The sequence below is a fragment of the Hylobates moloch genome, unplaced genomic scaffold, assembly GCF_009828535.3.
Source record: "Hylobates moloch isolate HMO894 unplaced genomic scaffold, HMol_V3 SCAFFOLD_8, whole genome shotgun sequence".
Lineage (NCBI taxonomy): Eukaryota > Metazoa > Chordata > Mammalia > Primates > Hylobatidae > Hylobates > Hylobates moloch.
The window spans coordinates 11,277,447-11,297,085 of NW_026652283.1; the positions used below are offsets into that span (position 1 = coordinate 11,277,447).

General features: G+C 40.2%; 1 protein-coding gene across 4 annotated transcripts in view; it reads right to left on the minus strand.

Annotated features, from left to right (window-relative positions):
• DUSP16 (dual specificity phosphatase 16) overlaps positions 1–19,639 on the minus strand; it is a 125,036-nt gene that overhangs the window by 49,289 nt on the left and 56,108 nt on the right. The window contains exon 1 of one of the 4 annotated variants that reach the window (XM_032159652.2): positions 18,409–18,547. The exons of the other annotated variants lie outside the window; for them this stretch is intronic. The gene's annotated coding sequence lies outside the window, so the exon portion shown is untranslated. Of the gene's footprint in view, positions 1–18,408; positions 18,548–19,639 lie in introns of those variants that run through there. 4 annotated transcript variants of the gene reach the window in all.

The window sequence follows — 19,639 nt, forward strand, 5'->3', positions numbered from 1 at the left end:
CAAGAGCAAGTTGATTCCAACAATGGCACTGGGTCTCTGAGTCTGATTGGCTCCTCTCAAAGAGATAAAATCCGGATGGGACAAAGCAGTTATCTGGGTTAGCAGATCAAGGGACAAAAGGAGGGAGAAGTCAGCAAACATGCAAAAGTTGAACTAGAAAGTTCTCATCTTTGCTTCCCCTCAGCCAATTCTCACAAACCCAAAGACAGGTTACAACAAACAGTTCTACAGAGCAGAAAATGTCATTCTTGCCCAGAGAATCAGAGCTTAGTTACAGATACAAAAAGACCCTTTCCCTGACCAAGAAAGGCTCTGGTCAAAGTGACTCTAAGCTGAGGATGTAAGTGAAGCATAGGGGTAAAAGTGAAGTGAGGGTGAAGTTACATTCTTTCAGTGCTGTACTGAGGCCAGCTGGAGTCCTCCTGGTAGGACTTCATGCCCAAGGTCTAATTCTCTGTAGTCCTAAATGGGTGAGGTGAGAGGCAGAGCCCTGCCAAGGGATCATGGAGGGTAAAGTAACAATGGCCTTAATCTCTTTCATTTACACAGTTAGAGAATTTTGGTTAAATCTCCATCACTGGCTATGCATCTAATTTTAAAAATTTCTCTGTATTTACCGTTTTGTTTTCAAAATCCTTTGCATTAGGTAAGATTTGAAAGATGACAAGAGAATATTTTGCTTGCAACACCACCAAGCTAACCTTATCCAGAATTTCTATAAGTCAAGGGGAATAAAAATTTTTACAATGAACCACAAAGGCTCAGGTCCATAGAACAAAATCCAGAGCAGACCAGCTTTGCTATTTATTTATTTAGCCAGCTGCTAAAGTTGTAAATACTTTCTTTAGATTTTTAAATAGGTAATATATTCATATGGTTCAAAAAAAGTCTAAAAATGTATACATAGTATGAACATGTACAGTTTGTGTCACTTATACATCAATAAAGGTGTTTAAAATTGCCACGATATTGAGACTTCAGCAAATACATTTAAATGGAAAAAAACTAAATACATTCAAAATCCTTCTTCTACCATTATCCTCCATCTGCCTGGGTCCCAACCCTGTCCTTTAACTGGTGACAACTTTTAGTAGTCTCATCTAATTTATTCCAAGGATTTTTTTTAATTAATATAGAATGAAACACAAATATACACACTTTTCCTTCTCTTTGTTCAAATGGTTACAAAGTATAGACACTGTCTTGCATCTTGCTTTTTCTTTCACTTACAGTACTTGAATCTGATTTTTTTCAACATTTAATTAGAAAATGAATCAATCTATATTTCCATGGGCCTCGCATATATGCATGTCTGGAAATCTAAATAAAACATGTAGAAATTCTTTTCTTTTTTTGAGACAGAGTTTCACTCTTATTGCCCAGGCTGGAGTGCAATGGCGCATCTCGGCTCACCGCAACCACAACCGCAACCTCCCGGGTTCAAGCGATTCTCCTGCCTCAGCCTCTCCAGTAGCTGGGATTACAGGCATGCACCACCATGCCCGGCTAATTTTGTATTTTTAGTAGAGACGGGGTTTCTCCATGTTAGTCAGGCTGGTCTTGAACTCCCGACCTCAGGTAATCCACCCGCCTCGGCCTCCCAAAGTGTTGGGATTACAGGTGTGAGCCACCGCGTCCGGCGAAATTCTTAAACTTAAAAGATAACTCCAGCTGGGCATAGTAGCTCATGACTGTAATCCAAGCACTTTGGAAGGCTGAGGCAGGAGGATCACTTGAGTCCAAGAGTTCAAGACCAGCCTGGGCAACAGAGCGAGACCCTGTCTCTACAAAAAAATTAAAAATATATGTATACACACACACACACACACACACACACACACACACACACACACACAAAATTTCCTCCCCTAGAATTACATACTAGAGTACCTAGAAGCTGACAAGTAATTCATAACAGTGTGCTCAAAAGGTTAGCAAATTAAATGCTGGGAGTCACCACGCCTGGCCTGTTTTATGACATCCTAGTTAGAGAGTACCCTTTATAACTACTCTGGCTTAAAAGAAAGTTAAAATGTGATGATGAACATTCGTGAAGTTATGGAAATTATCTTTTAAAGGATACCCTAAAGTCAGCAAGGCAGTATTTATCATACTGAAGACTAGTAACCTTAATCAGGGCTACCACACAAAAAACTGCAAAGTATCCCAAGTTCAAAATAAAGGTTTTAAAAGACTTTATCTGGGAATAAAGATAAACTGAGTCAACATCTTAGTATAACAAAATGACTATACAGATCATGGAAGAAAATCAGCAAATCTCCTAAAGAAATACCATTTCTGGTATATTTTACCTTTCAGCAAATGATTTATGTTTTATATTTTATAATATTTAACACAAGTTGTATAACAACTTTCCCCCCTTAATATACAATTTTTTCTGTGTTTTTTTTATGTAATTTATTTTTATTTAGATTCCATTTGGTTACTTATGGAAATGTATTTATGACTATAACAGAAATCACTGGAGTTCTATTTCTTGAAATTCACTCTATATCCAACTCTGCACAAATACAGTATATCAATGAAGTATGCTACTGAATAAGTTATGTTTAAGAACTGTAAGTCTAGCCGGGCGCGGTGGCTCAAGCCTGTAATCCCAGCACTTTGGGAGGCTGAGGCGGGCGGATCACGAGGTCAGGAGATCGAGACCATCCTGGCTAACACGGTGAAACCCCGTCTCTACTAAAAACACAAAAAATTAGCCGGGCGTGTTGGCGGGCGCCTGTATTCCCAGCTACTCGGGAGGCTGAGGCAGGAGAATGGCGTGAACCCAGGAGGTGGAGGTTGCAGTGAGCCGAGATTGCGCCACTGCACTCCAGCCTGGGGGACAGAGAAAGACTAAGACTATTTTTATGTTGAAGTGAACAGGTAGGGCCTGTTTCAACTAAAAGAACAACGTAAAGTCTGTATAAAACCAGTATTTGCCATTAATTACTTAAAAGGAAAATGTTTTGATTTTTATTACTTGTAGCCTTCAAAATTTGTGCCTAGCCAGAGAATCCTTTTTTTAAGATTATTTTTAAGTGATTATATTAAGGATCTTCTTCTGCTTCCCAGATGATTTTTCTCTTCAACTTCCTAAACATGATCCTGGGTTCTAGGTCAGTCATACTGACACTGACTATATCCCACTCAGAAAAAAAGTGATAATCGCTCACACACACAATTTTTTTCCTTCTACCCATGAGTTATTTTCTGCTGGCAGCAATAGTTTCACCTGCTACTGCTACTGCTGCCCTAAAACACCTACTCCCAAGGCCTGCACCAAGGGCCACAGCAGGGGATGGGGCTCCAGGAGGAAGCTGGGGGCGGGGGGTGGGGGGGGTGGTCGGGGGTGTGTCCCACTCAGAGAGGCACAACTCCATTTTAAACATTTTCTTTTACAAAGAGAAATTATCAGGGAAAGGAAAAGGATCCCATAGCTATGGGGTGCTTAATAGGCCTGTTGAGTGAGGAGAGGGATTTAGCTTTATTTGGTTGGGCTAGAGCTCAAGTTCAAATTCTCAGTTTATGGAAAGGATATATCAGGTGAGAAGTTTACTTTTATTAAACTACAAGCCTGACTTAAATTTTTTCCCTCCAATAAAACTGAAGAAACAGGCAACAAGATATACTGAAATGCCTTTCAATAGAGCCCTAAACACAGGCTTTCAATGACAGGAAAAAAACAATCAAAAGGGAAAAAAGGAGACTATCATATCTGCAAGCAAACAAGAACTCCTTAGACTTTGACTGCCTCAATTCTACACAGATTAAAGCAACTTTATCTCGTAAGCTGTGGGTTAAGAGAAACTTGACAGAAATTCTGAGGGCTGGTATTTGGCAAATATATTCAATTAAAAAAAATAAAAACAAACACAAAAAAACCACCCTCACCAAAATCAAGAAAGCTACGAACTTGGTGCAGCAAACCACCATGGCACGTGTATACCTATGTAACAAACCTGCACGTTCTGCACATGTATCCCAGAACTTAAAAGTATAATTAAAATAAAACAAAATAAAACTATGAACTTAATGTGCTTTTTAGCTGCCTATTAATGTCTGATCATATTTCCTTGCCCAAAAATTGAGGACACATATTCTGACAAGTGATGGCAATAATGAGTTAGACTGCTTGAAGCAAAACTATATAGGTGATACTAGACCTGGAGACAGCAGTTATCCACACTGTAGAACCCAGCTGCCTCGCACTGACATACCACACTGTCGAAAGCCGCCCCTCCAATCAGAGGTTCAGGTTGTTTACATACATCTCAAGGACCCACAGATAAAGGCTGGAATAGCAGTCAGCCTTCAAAGACTACCTATAATACCTGTGCTTTTAGGCACAGGCCATCACAGGCCAAATCTGTAAGAAGCCTTCACCAAAGTTTCTGTTCAGGGCAAGGAGCACTCCCCTCTTGGTATTGGCTCAATCAGAGCTCTTTTCTTTTTCTTAGTACTGCTTCCTGTTTATGATCGCCTGTTTCACCAGCTTCCCCTTCCCTGACCCACCTGAGCTCTCCTCCTGCTTCCCCCTCCCAACCTTCCTCTTTCCCTCTGTCACCCATGTATGTATCCTAGACACACTCCTCCTGGCCCACAGGCTCCCTCACCTACCCCTGTACACTTAATGCTTCCTCCAGACACCCTGCCTGAAAACTCAGGACCCTACCTACTGGGAGAAGGGCGGTGTATGGAGGTGGTCTGGGGAGGGTAGAAATGGAAGGATCCCTGGATGGAGTTACTGGGTAAGAGGAAATACGGCCAGGGATTGGCTTAATCTGAGAATTGAGGAGAAAATGTTTTAGAAGGGTATTTTCAGTAAAGGTAGGCTGGAGGCAGGAGAAGAAAGATTTAGAACAAGCCAAACAGAGGTCAGATGGGGATTAATTTGTGCATCCTGATTTTCTTGAACTTCTGCCAAATCACTATAATTCATCAGGCCTACTGTAACTAATTCAGTCAACTAACAAGTACTTATTTGGCACCTAATATGTGCCAGGCACTGCTGTGAAAATGTAGCAATCAATGAAAAAAGTATTCATTATAATTTATAAGTTATTAATGTATTGCCTAGTTATAAATTAACAAGGCAAAAATTATTGCCTTTCTGGAGCTTCTAATTTAGTGATGGGGGACACGATCAACAACAAAAACAAAACATTTCCTATGATAGACGCTGATAAGAACTAGGGAGAAAAAATAGAGCAGGGAAGAGCAAAGGGTGTGGGGGGGCGGCTGTTAAAATTGTAAACAGAGTAGTCACAGAAGGCCTTACCTTGAGAACATGAGAGAGGAGAGAGGTAAGAGACTGAGCTATGTGGATACCTGGAAGATTGTAGCCCTCTGGGGCCAATGAATATACTAGCCAAGATAATGCTGAATTGGGCAAATGCCAATAAAAGATGTGGCAGGTGTTCATGCTTTGTTCAGAACTATGGTTATATCTATTGGAAATGATGCATTTCCAGGAAACTGAACTTTTGTTTTTGTTGTTTTTTGAGACAGGGTCTTGCTCTGTCACCCAAGGCTGGAATGCAGTGCTGTGATCTCAGTTTACTGCAACCTTCACCTCCTGGGCTCAAGTGATCCTCCCACTTCAGTCTCCTGAGTAACTGGGACCACAGGCATGTGCCACCACACCTGGCTAATTTTTATTTTTTGTAGAGACGGGGTCTCACTGTGTTGCTTAGTCTAGTCTCAAACTCCTGGGCTCAAACAATTCTCATACATTGGCCTCCAAAAGTGCTGGGATTACAGGCGTGAGCCACTGTGCCCGGCCAAACTTTTTAAATTAATGGATAAAACTGTATGTATTTATCATGTACAACACGATATTCTGAAGTATATATACACTGTGGAATGGTTAATTCTACTAACAAGTGCATTACCACACATAGCCATCATTGTTGTGATGAGAACACTTAACATCCACTCCTTGAATTTCTCAGGAATCCTATATATCCTCATTAACTGTGGTCACCATGCTGTACAACAGATCCTTGAACGTATTTCTCCTAAGTAATTATTTACTTTCACCAACATCTCCCCAGGCTTCCCCTCCCCACTAACCATTCCAGCCTTTGGTAACCATTCTACTCTCCACTTCCATGAGATCAACTTTTTCAGCTCCCATATATGAGTGAAATTACACAGTATTTGTCTTCCTGTGTCTTGTTTATTTCACTTAACATAATGTCCTCCAGGTTCATCCATGTTGTAGAAAATGACAGGATTTCCTTATTTTTTAAGGCTGAATAGAATTTCATTGTGTACATATATACCACGTTTTCTTTATTCATTCATATTTTGATAGACGCTTAGGTTGATTCCTTATCTTGGCTATTGTAAATAGCACTGCAATAAACATGGTATGCAAACTCTCATTTTCTTTACTCAGTAGTGGGATTGCTGGATTATATGGTGGTTCTATTTTTAATTTTTTTGAGGAACCTCCACAGTGTTTTCCATAATGGCTATAAATAGTTCACATTTCCACTAACAGTGTATAAGGGTTTTCCTTTCTCCACATCCTTTCCAACACTGATCTTCTGTCTTTTGGAAATAGCCATACTACCAGGAGTGGGATACTATCTTACTGTGGTTTTAATTTGCATTTCTCTGATGATGAGTGATGCTGAGCATTTTTTCATAGACCTTTTGGCCATTTGCATGTTTTCTTTGAAAAATGTCCATTCGGGTCTTTCGCCCATTTTTCAACCAAGTTACTTGCTTTCTTGCCATTGAGTTGTTGGAGTTCCTGATGTTTTTGAGGTATTAACTCTTTATCAGATGTATAGTTTACAAATATTTTCTCCCATTCTGTAGGTTGTCTCTTCACTCTGTTGACTGTTTCCCGTGCAGTGAAGAAGCTTTTTAGTTTGACATAATCCCATTTGTCTATTTTCACTTTTGTTGTCCGTGCTTTTGAGGCAGGCAATTGAACTTTTAGCTTCAGTGTGAAAAAATACATATATAAGAAAATTTAGTACAATTTCTTCCTTAAAACTACAAAGAGAGAAACTGTGGTTCCTATACAGTGCATTTCTTGGCAAAGAAATGAAAAGAAATACTGTAACAAGAAAGATTACTATTAATGTTAATATTATACATTTTTTCCAACCCCACAAGTGTGTTGTATCTACTAAGAGAATCTTCATTTTACAACATGGAATGTAGTAAAATATCAAAGACACATTAAGCAAGATATATGTGTGGAAAAAAGTCTATACAAGAAGGAGGTAGTTTAAAGGATCTTTATGTTAAAAATTTTTTAAACGCTTTCAAGGTTCTCTCCTTGTCAGAAGGATCAAATACTTAACACAAGGACTTTACAAGTTAGATTACTATATTGAAGGGGTTGATAACACTAAAATAAGTGTATAATCTTTATCTATTAATATATGCACCCCCCCTTTAGTCCACACCAGCCCCAGAACAACAAAATTCCAATACATGAAAGATACAGATATAGTATACTTTGTTGACAAAGAACTAACTGACTAAAGGTATTAAGACCAGAGTAAACATCTGAACAATTTGGAACACAGTCTAAGGGGAGAGGGGTTATAATTTAATTTTTCCAAAGAGGACTGGAAGGCTCTAGGAGCAAGCAATGGAATGCAACACCAACACCAAACTTCTCACCCACCTGCACTCAAGCTCAAGCTCACAATAGTAATACTCCATAATTTAACTATTTTAAATCTCTTAGTACTAAAATAAATAAAATTAGAATGCTGAACTACATTCTCCTGAAGATAATTTCAAAATGGCTCACAGAATAAATTCAAAGTGACTTATGGCTGGGCATGGTGACTCACACCTGTAATCCCAGCACTTTTTCCCAGAATTTTTCCAATGCCAAAAGTGTGTTGTAGCTACTCAGAGAATCTTAGTTTTACAATACGGAACGTAGTAAAATATCAAAGACATGTTAAGCAAGACATATGCATGAAAAAAGTCTATACAACAAGGAGGTAGTTTCAAGAATCTCCTTTAAACTACTTTTGGGAGGCCAAGGCAGGTGGATCACTTGAGGTCAGGAGTTCAAGACCAGTCTGGCCAACAGGGTAAAACCCCGTTTCTACTAAAAATACAAAAATTCACCAGATGTGGTGGCATGGGCCTGTAATCCCAGCTACTCGGGAGGCTGAGGCAGGAGAATTGCTTGAACTTGGGAGGTGGACATTGCAGTGAGCCGAGATCACGCCACTGCACTCCAACCTGGATGACAGAGTGAGACTCCATCTTAAAACAAAACAAAACAAAGTGACTTACAAGAAAGTGCTTTATCTTTCAGTTAAAATACACATGAAAAAATACTGGGCTGGGTGTGGTGGCTCACGCCTGTAATCCCAACACTTTGGGAGGCTGAGATGTGTGGATCACAAGGTCAGGAGTTCAAGACCAGCCTGGCCAAGATGGTGAAACCCCATCTCTACTTGATAATCCTGCAACATGGTATGCAACATTTAAAATGATGGTGTAAAAATATACTTCTTGACAGCCAAGGATGGTCATGATATATTGAGAATAAACTGAAGTCTCAGAACAGTTAGGTAAAATAGAACCTCAAACACCCACAGGCATACAAACACACATAGGATGGATATGTATAAAACATAGTAATAGTTTTACTTAGGTAATTAAAGGTAATTGTCATATTCTTTTCCATAACCTAGGAAATTACGAAAAATATTAATAAAGGTCATGACACACATTCAGACCCAGGAACTAGTACCAGGTCCTGCTGTACTCCTTCTTCTCAGGACCATTATAAAAGTTTGGGTGTGCAAAGGTTAAGAAGATGAGGACTGGGCATAGTGGCTCATGCCTGTAATCCCAGCACTTTGGGAGGCCGAGGCGGGCAGACCACCTGAGGTCAAGAATTCGAGAACTACCTGGCCAACATGGTGAAACCCCATCTCTACTAAAAATACAAAACTTAGCTGGGTATGGTGGTGCATGCCTGTAATCCCAGCTACTCGGGAGGCTGAAGCAGCAGAATCGCTTGAACCCGAAAGGCAGAGGTTGCAGTGAGCCAGGATCGCTCCATTGCACTCCAGCCTGGGCGACAAGAGCGAAACTCTTGTCTCAAAAAAAAAAAAAAAAGATGAACAAATGTAATGTATGGAAATTGATGTTTACCCTCAAGGTAAAAGCTGAAATGGATTTATAAAGAATTATTTTAAACAGCAGTAATGTTTGAGGGGGTGGGGGAAGTGAGAAAAATTAAATTTTAAATCACATGTTTATGACTATGAAGCTAGACTTTAAAAATAGGTTAGGGTACGACTCTTATAATACAAAAGTTTATTTGGTATGCAAAGGATTTATAGCTAATGTATTTTTTAATTATATTCACTAACACTTATAAAAGATCATTCAACTTATAAAGTTTCCAAAATAAACCTGTTTAAAGTGTCACAAATGCAACACAGGACGACTTTCATTCCTCTCACTTGGAAAAGTGCAAATTCCTCTAACAAAGTATATGCAATGGCTTCGTCACTATTCTCAGCTCCTAAGCAGACATGCACAACAAGGTTTGAACACATTCCAGGCGTGGCCTTCAAGCCCAGACCACACCTGCTTCCAAGGCCCTACGGCTAAAAATAACTCTGGGGCCTCAAAAATGGGACACCAGCCAGGCCCAGGGGTAGCTGCAGGCCCCTTGCTCAGCTCCAACAGCAAAAGCAGGAGCGACAAAAACTCTAAAATCACAGAACACTCCACCACAGGCTTCCTTCTCTCAGTCTCTTTGTGCCAGTCACCTACAACCTAGGCCTGCTCAGTCTCTTTGCTCCATGAGGGCAAAACTAACCCTAGGAATTTAGAGACAAGTGAGGTTATTGTTTTTTAAAAATACTGTGGACTAGGACTCAGGAGACCTTCTTCCTAATTTCAACTCATCTACTAAAATGCTAAAATGGCATATACAGTGTCACTTGACATTCCCCAAGCCTGTGTTTTTCCTATTTGTATAATGAGGAATTCAGTGATCACTAATATCTAAAGATTATTTCACTTAGAACAAAAAGATATTGCTGTAAGTGTGCCTCAGTTCTTAGCAAAGTCTCCTAACAGGGACAGGGCTGACTTCTCATTAAGCAGTCATATTATGGTGTGAGAGTTTATACCCTACAACACACAAACTAAAACGAGTAACTCTGGGGTAACTGTTCCAGGTAATTCCTTTTGTGACAGGGGATTTTCAAGGCTTGCTCTGAGCAACTATTTCTACTTCTCTTCCAATCCCACAGTATGCAGGAGACCCCTTTGGGGCTTTTGTTACTCCACCAGGTAAGGAAAAAAGAAAGGGCGGTCAGGTAGATGCAGCAACAGCATCATTCACTGCAGGGTCCTAGGCTTTGCTAATTTAAGTCATTGCATCTATCCACACACTTCCCCCTGCTGGGGACCTGGAAGTTAATGATATCAGGAAGCTGTATCGGGGCAAAGTACCACAAAGTGACAGGCCAAGACCTAGGCTGAAGAATCACAGCACCACAGGAGAGCAAGGACACTAAAGGCTAGCAGAGTAGCCCCAGATGGGAGTGGAACATTCTCTGTCCTCATCCCTTGGTTACTTTTTCCACTTTGTCCTTTCCACTGTCCATCTTTTTCTGTAATTCGGCTCCATCACATCATCTAACTGTAGTTTCTGTACCCTTCTTTTGTCCTTAGAGGCTGTGCAGTTTCTTCATCCTCATATTCATCTTAATTTCTCTCTTTATGATTATAACCAAGCCTCTTCCTGTCTGATGTTAAGCTCTTATCATTAATTCATTTTCTATTTTTTGAGGAGGAACTGCCAAGTCCCTTGATGTACTGCTATTATAACAAGTAATATTTTCCAGACTGGTGTGAGACAGTCACCCATGAATTCAGGTGTTTTATCATCTATCAGCCTTTAAAATCTTTGATTTGTTACTCTAAAAAAAAGTTTTATTTCGGAGGAGAGAGGTAAAATTTTTCCAGTTTGGTGTTTCACACATGGTTGGTTATACTATGTAAAGATCATCAATTCAATATTTTACATTTATACTAGCCCTTAAATACCTGATGTTCCAGATACTAAGTCAGACTTCCACCAGAGCCTCACAGGAAGACACAAATTCTCAGGATTTTCACACTAGATTATTTAGAAAACAAACAAGATCTGAATTATTTTATAATCTAGTGCTCAGATTCTAAAAGCAGAAATAACCTCTGCACATGCAGAAAAAGCTGGCTTCATCAAGAGTCTGCCTGGCACATTAGGACGGACACCTGTGCCAATGCTCAGCCACTCAGCCCTGCCCATCCTCCTCCACCAGCCTCAGGTGAGCCGTTAGTTCTCCTTACCTCAGCTCCCAGTAACGCTATTGTCTAATTCTTTAGAAGGGTTTCCCAAACAATCTTTATGGCAAAACAAATAGTAATGGCTTATATCCCATAGAAGAAGAGAAATATCAATGAGTCTAAGGGGAAAAAAAATTTTTTTACAAAACATCTGCTTCTACAAATCAAAGTTTGAGAGAATGGTGTTTCTATTTGCTATTCTTTTTTATTTTTTCTAAGAGGTTATTCTGTCATTTTTACATAGTACTATACTTGGCCCTCTATAAATTCTGGGTGTTATGTCAGTTGGGTTCAAGCACACTACCTGCAGCAGCAGCAAACACCTTCCTATCAAAGTCTCAATTTCCCACTCTAAAATACCAATATGTCAGTGTTGAAGTTAAATTAGGTTTCTAACCCAATGCAGGGAAAAAGAGAATAGATGTCAAGTCCTTGATATTAATTAGTTGAGTAAATGTTGAAAATGACATTTTGAACAAATATAAAAAGATAACATGCCGGTCAGATGTCCAGCAAGTCAAAGAGAAAGGCTTCCCGAAAAATGTAAATTTCAAAGAGAATTTTGAAAGAAAACAGGGACATGAACTGTCAGAGAGAAGAGAGGAAGATGATTCCAGATGCAGAAAACGCATGAGCAAAGGCAGAGGGATAACAAACTGTATGCAGGCTTTCCTGGCTACAGATTATATCAGCAAGTAACAAAATAAGTTGGTAGAGTAAAAGGGGCTAGATGGTAAAGTATCCTGGAAGTCTAAAGCCATCTAAGCCACTGTATGCTTTATGAAAATAACATAAGAACATTACTAAGAGAATTTCACTCTGGTAACTCTATTCAGAATGGACTGAGGTGAGAACAGAATAGATGTAAGGACACTAACTGACTAGTCTCCCTACAGTACCATACAGTTTTAGTTGCCTATGGATGCGCTCAGCCTAGAATGGTAACTATAAAACCTGAGAGCCAAGAGACTGTTAATAGTCTAAATCCAAGGCAGTGTGCCTGGCACAAGATATACCCTTATTATATGTCATGGGCACTGAAAGTACCCATGAAAATGGCTATCTAGACTACATGATTGAATTATTCCACCATAATAATATCTGAAAATATCTCAGTATCTTATTCGGTCCTAGCTTCAGATAAGCTAATGTAAAGCAAAAAGAGCACTACGTACAGGCTCAAGTTTTACTAATTAGGTCATTGTTTATAAACCAGAATAATTAGGCATAATAAAAGGCTGAAATAGGCCGGGCACAGTGGCTCACGCATGTAGTCCCAGCACTTTGGGAGGCCAAGGCCGATGGATCATCTGAAGTTAGGAGTTCAAGACCAGCCTGGCCAACATGGTGAAACCCTGTCTCTACTAAAAATACAAAAATTAGCCAGACATGGTGGCACATGCCTGTTATCTTAGCTACTTAGGAAGCTGAGGCAGGAGAATTACTTGAACCTGGGAGGCAGAGGTTGCAGTGAGCCAAGATCGCTGCCATTGCACTCCAGCCTGGGCAACAAGAGCAAAACTCCATCACAAAAAAAAAAAGGCCAGATGCGGTGGCTCACACCTGTAATCCCAACACTTTGGGAGGCCGAGGTGGGTGGATCACCTGAGGTCAGGAGTTAGAGACTAGTCTAACAAACATGGAGAAACTCCGTCTCTCCTAAAAACACAAAAATTAGCCAGGCATGGTGGCGCATGCCTGTAAGCCCAGCTACTCAGGAGGCTGAGGCAGAATTGCTTGAACCCAGGAGGCAGAGGTTGCGGTGGGCCAAGATCATGCCACTGCACTCTATCTAGCCTGGGCAACAAGAACAAAACTCCATCTCAAAAAAAAAACAGGCGGAAATAAAAGGCTGAAAAATAGGTAGACTCTGAAGGTTGAAGGTTGACATTTCAAGGATGACTTTCTTCAATATATTTTTCTGTAATTTCTCAGTTTCCTATTTTATAGATAACTTTCATAACAGAAAACTATATATATTTTTAATCAGACATAACTCATGTCATGTCATGAAAAAAAGATGTGGAAGTCAAAGTGAAACCTAAATGAGTTTTAATATACTATCATGACATTCATCCAACAGTGACTGTAGTGTGAGCAAATTTTTTTTAAAGTTTTTAAATGTAATTACATAGCCCTATGACAGCCATGCTACAAGGTACAAGACATTCATATGTATTCTACACAAAGCAATATAACTATGTATGATTCAGTACCAGGCAATGTTCCTTTGCCAAATGTAACCTTCAGTATCAAAGAACACATATTCAAAATTAAAATTATAAGCAAAATCATTACAAATACAGTAAGCTTGCTATTCATGAAACTTAGTATAAAGCAGACCATAGAACAGTCTATTAAGAAACTCAATGGCTAAATACCAAAATATCTAATTTCACCATCTCATCTAAAACACAGTCCACAGCATAGACCCTAACTAAGAATATGCTCATGAAGCTCCACAGTCTAATTCTCTACTGGACAGATTATGAAATACATTCAAAAGAAACTTATCACCATTTGTTATCAACATATTTAAGCATCACGTAAGCATCACTAAGTATCAGAGACTGAAAGCCCCTCTAAGTACATGATAATAAATGTTCAGTTTTTTCTCTTGCAAATAATGTTTGTTCTTCTAATTCTGGGGTGTGGATCTTAGCTAATCTGTAAAACTCCAGGAAAAAAATTAAATGAGTTAGTGGAATATATATTATATATATGTTCATTTATCGAGCACCAACTAGATTCAATTTCCTATAGCACAATTTCCCACTTTTGTCTGATCACAAGAATCACTTAGAAACTTGATAAAAATGCCGAACCAGGCCCACCTCTGGAGATTGATTCGTGGGTCTGAAGTGGAACCTGTGAATTTGCATATTTAACAAATGTCCCAGGAGTTTTGGAGAATCAGGCAAGTTTGAAAACGTGCGCCACCGTGCGCCACCACGCCTGGCTAAAGACATCTGTCCTAAAGACATCTTTGGTTTTTCTCTCAATGTTCACATTTAATCAGCTGTAAAGACCTACTGATTTTCAGTCTCTCTTACCTGGAGGACATAGAGGCATAAAAGCTGGATTTGAGTTGAAAATAATGGTAAGAGGAGAAATGGGAAGTCAGTCACGTCATGTCATTAAAGAAAGTCAGAGACTACTAAAATTTCATAGCCAAAAAAGGACTTCCACTTAGTCTAGTGCATGTCTTGATAGGTTAATAATGTCCATTTTACAAAATGTTATGTATTTATTCAAAGTCACACTATTCACTAGTGGTGGAAGACAGAAAATAGTTCTAGGGAGTGTGCTTTCCACAACCCTAGAGAGCTTACCAAACATTCTGCAAATTTTAGTAGGCTCTTGAAAAACACAGAACGCAAAAGATTTCAAAAGATGAGAAATAAAGCACCCTTTTAAACACTTGATGGGTGTGGCTGTGGAGAGTTGCCCTCACCAAAATGCCAGCCTGCCATAAAGTTACAGATGAAATGCCAGGCATGAAATAGAGAACCAAATGGTGAGGCAACAGCCTCTGCAGGACTCTAGTGAAGGGGGAGGAACCCTGGAAGCAAATGCTTGCCGACTTCACTGGGTCACCATGAAAATACAGTAAGACAATTAAAGTATGCAATAAAATATAAAGCATGTAATAAATGCTCAGGTAATCCTCCCACCTATTGTAAATTCTAACATTTGCTAAAAAGGGAACAACTCAGTACATGATTAAATGGAGGAGCACTTTGGCTAACAGAGTAGCTCTGAACCTTAGTTACACATTAAAATCATCTGGGAGATCTAAAAATATCCGGATGTACCTCAGAATGATAAATCAGAATCTCTGAGGAATGGGCCCAGGCATCAGTATCTTTCACACAAACAAGCAGAGGTGGATCCTTTACCTTCTCCTAAAAAACTGTCACAAGGGACAGGTCACTTGGAAGGCAGTTTAAGAGACAGCAGAGGAGAAATCTGGTGACACATGTAACACTGTGATTAATCTATTACTTGAGATGTTTTATATGTTGAAAGTCTGGAATTCTGAATATTTTATTAGGTAAGAGATCCAGTTCTCCAATGTCACGGCCTCTATAATTTGAATAATAATAATAAACAATTCACTTATGATACCCAACAAAAGACTGCAAGGATATGCTGGGGCACAGAGCCCAATTAGGGTTTAATAAGACAGGGTTTATGGGTGAAGCAATCTAGTTTCCAATCTTTCTTTTTAAAAATCTACAAATTTTTAGATGTAGATGTGTCAAGGAAAGATTGTTAAAGCTTGGGAGAGATAGAGCTCAGTGTTCACCTGCTTACGAATGCAAGTTAAATAAATGTCTCCACCCAGGAATTTCCCATTACTAACGGCTAATCACCATTACAAGGGCATACAGGCCTTTAGAATTCCTCTCTAATCCAGTCCTGTAAAACTTCACTTAAGATGATGATGGAAACCAAGATTCCGGCCTCCAGCCAAACAATCTATATTACATTAAATAAAGGACGTCACCACCCTTCTCGAGGTTGGGCCAGAAGTTATTTTTTAAAAAAAAGGCTGGGCACAGTGGTTCACGCCTGTAATCCCAGCACTTTGGAAGCCCGAGGCAGGTGGATCATTTGAGGTCAGGAGTTCAAGACCAGCCTGACCAACATGGTGAAACCCCGTCTCTACTAAAAAATATGAAAAAATTAGCCGGGCGTGGCAGCATAGTCCCAGCTACTCGGGAGGCTGGGGAGGCTGAAGCAGGAGAATCGCTTGAACTCGGGATGCGGAGGTTGCAGTGAGCCAAGATCACACCACTGCACTCCGGCCTGGGCAACAGACTGAGACGCTGTCTCAAAAAAAGAAAAAATAAAATGAAGCCAGAGAGTTTGAGACTAGCCTAGGCAACACACTGAGACCCTGACTCTACTTAAAAAAAAAAAAAAAAAAAAAAAAAGATCAGCCAGGTGTGCTGACAGGGGCCCGTAGTCCCAGCTACTAGTGAGGCTGAGCCTGGGAGGTGGAGGTTGCTGTGAGGCTACTGGGGAGCTTGAGCCCGGGAGATAGAGGTTCAGTGAGCTATGATTGCCACTGCACTCCAGCCTGGGCAACAGAGTGAGACCCTGTCTTAAAATATATAAAAATATAAATAAATAAAATTCTTAAAGATGGTATTTAACCAGAGTCAGGAGTTTTCGTAACATATTAACATACAAGGAACACTGGATTAGAAAATGCTCATTCAGCTATTTCCCTTGTACAGTGGGTCTAACTTGTGCTTCATTCACTTACACAACAGTTTCTGAACATCTATATTGTGCAAGGCTTTTTCTCAAGGAATTTTTGGAGGATACAATTTTAAAGCAATTTCTTAAGGTATCTATAAGGCTCAGTGACATTACGTAGCAAGAGTGGGAGAGAAAAAATTTCAAGTGGTGACATCTAGAAGTCAACAGGAGGAGGTGAGAAGGTGGTCAATCTCACCTGTGTATTTATTCTGGATGTTCTCCTACCCCAACTCCTTAGGGTGCTACACAATCTCTTTGTATTCACAAATAACCTGTGGTCAAGAGGTTTGGAGGGAGCAGGGACACCACCAGCCAGCAAACTTCTACTAATTCTGGAGGCAACTTCCTGTCAGCTGGTCCCTGAAGGCTGGCTGCTTCCTGCCAGGAGGCCACTTAGCACAGATTCATCTTTCTTCAGGAGGCAGACAGTGTTTTTTTTGCTTTTTTTTTTGAGCCAGATTGCCCAGGCTGGAGTGCAGTGGTGCTGATCATGGCTCACTCTGATTGCCCAGGCTGGAGTGCAGTGGTGCTGATCATGGCTCACTCTGATTGCCCAGGCTGGAGTGCAGTAGTGCTGATCATGGCTCACTGCAGCCTCAACCTCCCAGGCTCAGGTGATCCCCCCAACTCAGCCTCCTGAGTAGCTGGGACTACATGTGCACACCATCACGCCTGGCTAATTTCTGTATTTTTAGTAGAGCTGGAGTTTCACCGTGTTGCCCAGGCTGGTCTCAAACTCCTGGACTCAAGCAATCCACTCACCTCAGTCTCCCAAAGTCCTGGGATTATGGGCGTGAGCCACCGCGCCTGGCCAGTTGCTGATTCTCACTGTGGCACTGATTTAGAGGGAAAGGCAGAGGGGAAGACAATTCATCTTCCCTTGGACCCCAGATACACACAGTCCCCTGCCCCATACAAATACAAACATGAAGAGAAGAATAAAATAGGTACAGGCCTTGACAAGATTACACTGACATTATTTCCACCCAACAGTATCTCCCACAAAGCGTTAAGGTGGAAAAATAAGAAACTCTTATTAAAATTAGTCCATCTTATTGGAAGGCCCCGTAAGGTAGGTAAATGGCATAAATTCTCAGGAGTTGGTCAATCTATGATAGTTGTAGTCGGAATGAGCTGTCTGTCTAGACCCATGGTCCTCAAGCTTTTCAGCAGACAGCCCACTTCAGAGTAACAAACTACCAGGTCTATGTCTTCCTAACAACTATTTCTCTGTCTACATGTGTTCCACCACAAACCCTAGAGAGAAATAACTGTGAAAAAAATTCCGTAAAGTGAAATATAACATCCAGATTAAAATGTAAATACAAGAGCACTGAAAATATACGCACATGTAACAAACTTGCACATATACCCTGAATCTAAAATAAACTATTTAAGAAAAAAGGAAATGGACCCACAAAAACTTGTATAAGAATGTTCACAGCAGCTTTATAAACAGCCAAAAAAATTTATCAACTGATGAACAAAATGCAGTATATCCCTACTATGGAATATTATTTAGCCATGAAAAGGAATTAATACTGATACCAGCTACAATATGGGAGAACCCCAAAAATGTTATGCTAAGGGAAAGAAATGAGATACAAAAGACCACATATTATATTACTCCATTTATATGAAATACCCAGAAAGGCCAGGTGCCGTGGCTCACACCTGTAATCCCAGCACTTTCAGAGGCTGAGGTGGGCAGATCACCTGAGGTTGGGAGTTAGTGACTAGCCTGACCATGGAGAAACCCCATCTCTACTAAAAATACAAAATTACCCGGGCGTGGTGGCGCATGCCTGTAATCCCAGCTACTCAGGAGGCTGAGGCAGGAGAATCCCTTGAACCTGGGAGGTGGAGGTTGTGGGGAGCCGAGATCACGCCATTGCACTCCAGCCTGGGCAATAAGAGCGAAACTCTGTCTCAAAAAAAGAAAAAAGAAAGAAAAAAAAGAGAAATACCCAGAAAGGGCAAATGCATAGGGACAGGAAGTAAATCAATGGTTGCTAGGGGCTGGGAGGAGTGGGAAATGGGGTATGACCTAATGTGTACCGAGTTTGTTTTGGGGGTGATGAAAATGTCCTAGAATTAGATAGTAGTGATTACTACACAACTGTGAATATACTAAAAACCACTACATTGCACACTTTCCAAGACAAATTTTACGACTGAAATTACATCTCGACTTTTTTTAAATGGTAAATTTTGTGGTATATGAATTGTGTCTCAATAAACTGTCATTTTTAAAAAGGGCAGGCAGGCCAAGGCATGACTCCAGATGTAAAGAAACTAAAGACACATGACAAGTAAATGTAGAACACGATCCTTAGTTGGACCCTGTATGCAAGACCAAATATTTGTGTCCCCACTAAATTCTTAAATTAAAACCCTAAGTCCATTGTGATAGTATCTGAAGGTGGGGCCTTTAGAGGGTAATTAGGTCATGAGGTGGAGCCCTCATGAATGGGATTCATGCTATATAAAGAGGACTCCCAGAGAGCTTTCTTTCTTGGGTATACGATGAGAAATTGGTACTCTGCAACCCAGAAGAGGGCCCTCACCAGAACCAGATCATGCTGGCGCTCTGATCTCAGACTTTTAGCCTTCAGAACTATAAGAAGTCAATTTGTTATTTATAAGCCACCCAGTCTAAGGTTACTTGTTATAGCAACCCAAACTAAGACTGTACTAGACAGTACAATGCTATGAAGAATGTTGTTGTGTCAACTTACAGGACTGAAATACACGTGTGGGCTGGTTAGAAGTATTAAATCAATGTCAGGTTTACTGGGGTTGACAACTGTACTGTGGGTAGGAAACTGTCCTTGTTCTTCAGAGACCTGCTGATGTGCTTGAGGATAGTGGGCCATGATGTGTGCAACTTATGGTTCAGAAAAATATATCATATATAAATATGAAGAGACAGCAAGTAATAAAGCAAAGGGGGCAAACTGGTAATAGTAGATGCTGTTCTTTTATTCCTTCTGTAAATTTAAAATTATTTTCAAAC